This window comes from Chaetodon trifascialis, chromosome 7, assembly GCF_039877785.1.
Source record: "Chaetodon trifascialis isolate fChaTrf1 chromosome 7, fChaTrf1.hap1, whole genome shotgun sequence".
NCBI lineage: Eukaryota > Metazoa > Chordata > Actinopteri > Chaetodontiformes > Chaetodontidae > Chaetodon > Chaetodon trifascialis.
In genome coordinates, this window is record NC_092062.1 from 954,056 (window position 1) to 960,055 (window position 6,000).

Sequence of the window (6,000 nt, forward strand, 5' to 3'; positions counted from 1 at the left end):
GTCGAGCCTTAAGGTGCCGCTTTTGGAGCAAGGGCTTCCTTCTTGCACGGCAGCCTCTCAGTCCATGGCGATGCAAAACACGCTTGACTGTGGACACTGACACCTGTGTCCCAGCAGCTTCTAATTCTTGGCAGATCTGCTTTTTGGTGGTTCTCGGTTGACTCTTCACCCTCCTGACCAATTTTCTCTCAGCAGCAGGTGATAGCTTGCATTTTCTTCCTGATCGTGGCAGTGACAAAACAGTGCCATGCACTTTATACTTACAAACAACTGTTTGCACTGTTGCTCTTGGGACCTGCAGCTGCTTTGAAATGGCTCCAAGTGACTTTCCTGACTTGTTCAAGTCAATGATTCGCTTTTTCAGATCCGTGCTGAGCTCCTTTGACTTTCCCATTGTAGCGTTTGTGGGCGTTTGTATCCAATGAGCCCTATTTAAATGGCCTCAGAGAAGTCACCAGCTATAGTCACTCATAATCACTCACAAGAAGTTAAGAGGCCATGCTATGAAGCTCATTTTGTTGACACAACTTTCTAAGTCACCAAAATTGCTAATTCATGTTGCTGTATGTATATTTTTAACCCAGCAGATTTGGTCACTTTTTCTGTTAACCCATAATAAAGTCATAAAAGAACCAAACTTCATGAATGTTTTTTGTGACAAAGAAGTATCTGTTCCAATCACTCTATCAGAGAAAAATCTGAGTTGTAGAAATAACTGGAAACTCAAGACAGCCATGATATAATGTTCTTTACAAGTGTATGTAAACTTTTGACCACAACTGTACATATGCACCCCCACGACTACACACACACACACACACACACACACACACACACACACACACACACACACACACACACGCTCACACACAGTAGTGAGACATGACAAGGCACTGAGGATTGGGGAAAACACCACCTTTGGGGCAATCCATACTGGCAGAAGTTGTCGCAGACTATGACCAGGGGGTCCCCTTGTTTGGAGTTGAGCAGGAGGGTCGTTGACAGGAGGACGGTTCCCAGAGAACTGTGTGCCCGAGTGCAAAGGTGGTGTTCAGTGGTGTGGGCACTGATCCGTGATGTCTCTAGCCAGTTGGTCAGCATCGGGAAATGAGACCCGATGGTGGTCAGCAGGCAATCCTTCCTCTGCAGCGTGTTCAACATCCGTTTTTTTGTCCTCAAGAAGGTCAGCAATCTTTTTGTATGCCTTGCGTAACAGTTCTTCCACCTGTCCAGGTGAGGTGGCAGCATCCAGTGCGGGCATCACGGCTCACTGACTATGATAATGCTAGCAGATGCTAGCAGCAAACACTGGATTTTCTCTGAAATGCTGAGATTACAAAAACAACAGGCCTCTCGGATGATTGCTGCTCGTGCAATGTTATCCAAACCGAGAATCCTTTGCAGCTTGATGAAGTGTATCAGTTTTAGATAATTTCGCTAGGACAGACTAGCGTGTCTCTATTCCGAGCGTCCAGTATTTCGGCGCGTGACTGGTGTTCCTCCAGGCTTGGTGGCAGCGGCGAAGCTGATGTTGCAAAAAGGAAAACTGCAACCTCCCACTCCTGGCCTGGAAACCAAGGAAGTTAGTACCCAAATGGGGAAAGCCCAGGCACCACAGTGGTGATGGTATTATGGCTATATTCAGTCCAGCAAAGCTATGAACTCCAGAGAGAGGGATTAGCAGAGGTCGCACAGTGGAGGCGACCTTGGACTCCTGATTGTCTCTCTCTGACTGACCATTAGCCAGAGAATGGAACTCTGACTTGAGACTGACCATGGCTCCTAGAGCCTGACAAAAGGCTTTGCATTTTTTCACCCTGACGAAAAATTTGTTAGTCTTTGCAGCACCTGGCCAATATGGGATATGTGCTCGGAGAGAGAGAAGAAATCAAGATACTGTCAAATTCAACAAAAACAAACAAACAAACAAAACAGTTGAGAAAGTCCTGCAGGAAGTCATTAACTGGTGCCTGGAAAACAGTTGGTGCATTAGTGAGACCAAATGGCATGACTAGATATTCAGTCCTAATGGTGTGTTGAATGTAGTCCACTTCCACTCATCCCCCCCTTGGATGTGCAGCAAGTTGTGGGTATTATGCAGGTGCAGTTTGGAAAAGATGGTGGCTTCCTCTAGAGTCTTAAAGGCAGAGTTGATTAGGGACAGAGGATGTTTGTTTGTCACTGTTACATTGTTCAAGCCTCTTTTGCCAATGCTTTGGCTGAATCAGGCTGAATGTGAGCAGACAGAATGTTCCTATAGACTATAGACTATAGAAGCAGCTGCTTCCAAGTTCGGTCATATCATCAATAAACACTAGTGACCCAGTGCCATTGGAAGCCATGCATGCTCATGCACCACCATGTTTTACAAATGATGTGGTGTGCTCCGAATCATGAGCTGTTCCAAGCCTTCTCCATACTTTTCTCCTCCCATCATTCTGGTACAGGTTGATCTTAGTTTGTCTGTTCAAAGAATGCTGTTCCAGAACTGGACTGGCTTTTTTAGATGTGTTATGGCAAACTCGAATCTGACCATTGTATTCTTGAGGCTTATGAATTGTTTGCACCTTGTGGTGAACCCTCTGTATTTGCTCTGAAATCTTCTCTTTCTCGTAGACTCGAATAATGATACGCCAGCTTCCTTGAAAGTCTTCTTCACTTCACTGGATGTTGTAAAGGGGTTCTTCTTTACCATGGAAAGGATCCTGCGATCATCAACCACTGTTGTTTTCTGTGGACGTCTGAGTCTTTTTGAATTATTGAGCTCACCAGTGTGTTCCTTTTGTCCCCAGAATGTACCAACATGTTGATTTGGCCACTTTGACCACATGTTTCTGCTATCACTCTGATGGATCTTTTCTTTTTTCACAGCCTAAGGATGGCCTGTTTCACTTCCATTGACCCCATGTTTCTGCTATCTCTCCAATGGATCTTTTCTTTTTCTGCAGCCTAAGGATGGCCTGTTCCACTTGCATTGAGTGCTCCTTTGACTGCATGTTATTGATTCACACAATCAGCTTCCAAATGAAAATGCCACACCTGAAATCAACTCCAGACCTTTTACCTACTTAATTGATGATGAAATAACAAAGGAATAGCCCACACCTGCTCTTAAAACAGCTTTTGACTCAATTGTCCAATTACATTAGGTCCCTTGAAATGAGGGGATTATGTATTAAAATGTTTGCAATTCCTAAAGCCTTCCTCCAATTTTTAAATAAAGACCCTCACATTAAAGCTAAAAGTCTGCACTTCAATTTCATCTTGATTATTTCATATCAGATCCATTGTAGTAGCATACAGGGCCAAAATTCAGAGGATTATGTCACTGTCCAAATATTTCCAGACCTACTTTTCTATAGCTTCTCATTTGGGGTGAGATAAACTGACTCCTGCTGGATGGTAGTGGTGCAGTAACAGGTTAAAGGTAAGCTAAAATACCAACATGTACCAGGGTACAGCTGTTTTATACATCCTAAATTTAAAACACCATAAATGACTACCCTTAAAATTGGTGTAGCCTGGTGACAGTGTGAGAACGACACCGGACACAATACTATATACAGGGATTTTTATTCTCGACTACTCTCATAATAAAAGAGCAGCGTTAAATGTATTTGGAGTGTTTGAATTGTTTAAATTTTAACAGACTCTGAACCAACGGGTTCACACCTTCGGATACAAAATAACTCCACAAGTGTGGTTCAAGCATTCAAAAGATTTCACCAGTCTCTGCTTTGCCTATATGAAATGTGTAAACAATCCTAAAATGACTGACGTAGATTGACTTTAATTGTCTTCACTATGCATAAATTTAGTATATGAACAACTGCATCAGCAACTCACAACTCTGTGTCAATGTAGGTGTGTGTATGGCAGCAGCCATCAACCTCACACACCCCACAAAATGACTTTCAGAATGTACTGACCCTACAGCCCTCTCGTGACCAGCACAGTCTCGGCGAGGCACTCAACACACACGGTCGAAAACATCTTTCAAGAACACGCTGACAGGACAGCATTTGGGCAACACAGAACGGGAAGACTCCACTTCCTACTTTCCCATGCATAATTGCCTTAGCAACCAGGGGATACCCGAAAGAGCACAGTGCCATCTAGTGGCCAAATTGGACACAACATATATACCACTCGGCTTCATTGGCCATGCCAAAGTCGAAATACCTTTACAGGTCCTGAAATTGTTCGGGAATGGGAGTGTTCTACTCATGTTACAAGAACAGCGGGGGGGGAGCTCTGTGGGGCTGTTGTCCCGTTGTACTCTTCTAGTGTCGGTCCAATGGCATCCAGACAAGAACAAGCACCCTTAATGGCGGGTACGCACTTACAGGGTCTCACAGACACACATAAGTTTGCTTTTAGTAGGCAGTTTCTGCCTCCCATCTGGCTTGTCCACGGCTGATGCAAATATAGGATCAAGTGGATAAAACTTACAGCTAAGAAAGACTGTCCCACCCTGACAGATACATTACATTGTGGGTCCAGTGATGAAGGAAATGAGGGGTGAAGGTCGAGGGTTGAAGGGAAGGAGGGATGAAGCAATGAGGGGAAGAAGGGATGAACGGATGGAGGGATGAGGTGTGAGGGATGAGGATCAAGGGATGAAGGGAAGGAGGCATGAGGGGTGAAGGATGAAAAGATTGATGAAGGAGGGATGAAGGAGTAGGGCAAGAAGGGTGAGGGATGAAAGGATGAAGGTAGAAATCCAGGTCATGGAAGGATGGAGTTTGATAATGGACCAGTGTCTGCTGCTGCAGTGGGGTTTGAGACTATGGGTGGGGGAGCAATTTCTTCGGATTTTCTTGGATATTTGGTTAAAGCTCCCAGTGGTTCCTGTATTCAAACAAGAAGGAGGGGGAGAAGGGGGAGAAAAAAATAAAAAGCCAAGTCAAAGGGGGGTGTATGAATGTATCAGGTGATCTTATATATTCAATTCAATTCAATTCAATTTTATTTGTATAGCGCTAAATCACAACAAAAGTTGTCTCAGGACACTTGCCATACAGAGCTGGTACAGGCCGAGCTCTTTTATCTATAGAGACCCAACAGTTTCCTCATGAGCAAGCACTTGGCAACAGTGGCGAGGAAAAACTTTCTTTTAACAGGCAGAAACCTCAGGCAGAATCAGGCTCTAGGTGGGCGGCCATCTGCCTCGACCGGTTGGGTGAGAGAGGGAGAGCAAGAGAGAGAGAGTGAGACAGACAGAGAGAGACAGAGAGAAATGCAGTCAGATAGATAGATAGATAGATAGATAGATAGATAGATAGATAGATAGATAGATAGATAGATAGATAGACAGACATGCAGTCACAGTAACAGTGACAGTGGATGTAATAACAGCAGTAGCAGTTGCAGTGGATGTCAGGCAGGGCCAAGGCAGGAGACGCAGCTGCAATCCACAATCCAGATTCAGCCACTGTCCATGGGAACCTGTGAGACAACAAAGCACAGAGACTCCGGGTAAGGAGCTAAGTTAGTAACACCCCGTGGTAGGACATGGAAGCGTGCAGATGGAGAGGGAGAGAAAAACAGAGGAGCTCGGCGTATCTTTGGAGGTCCCCCGACAGTCTAATCCTATAGCAGCATAACTAGGGGCTGGTCCAGGACAAGCCTCAGCCAGCCCTAACTATAAGCTTTATCAAAAAGGAAAATTTTAAGTCTACTCTTATGTAGCCCCCTCACTCAATTCTATTTTGTTTAGTAAAGGATTATATGACACACACCTTTAATGCCCTTTTGCATGGGAGATGAATTGGTGAGAGCTCGAAAAAAAAACAAAATCAATTTGGGATCTTCAGTACTGTAACAGTTAAAGGAAAATGACCTCCACTAAAGTGCTAAGAGGCCCAGTTAGCTTACTGAATAGCTATACTGTGGTGTGAGCTTAAACTCCACGCATCAAATTTTAACAACACATATCTTATATTTTTAACCATAAATCACATAACCATCCTATGAATTACATCACTTTGAAACATAAAA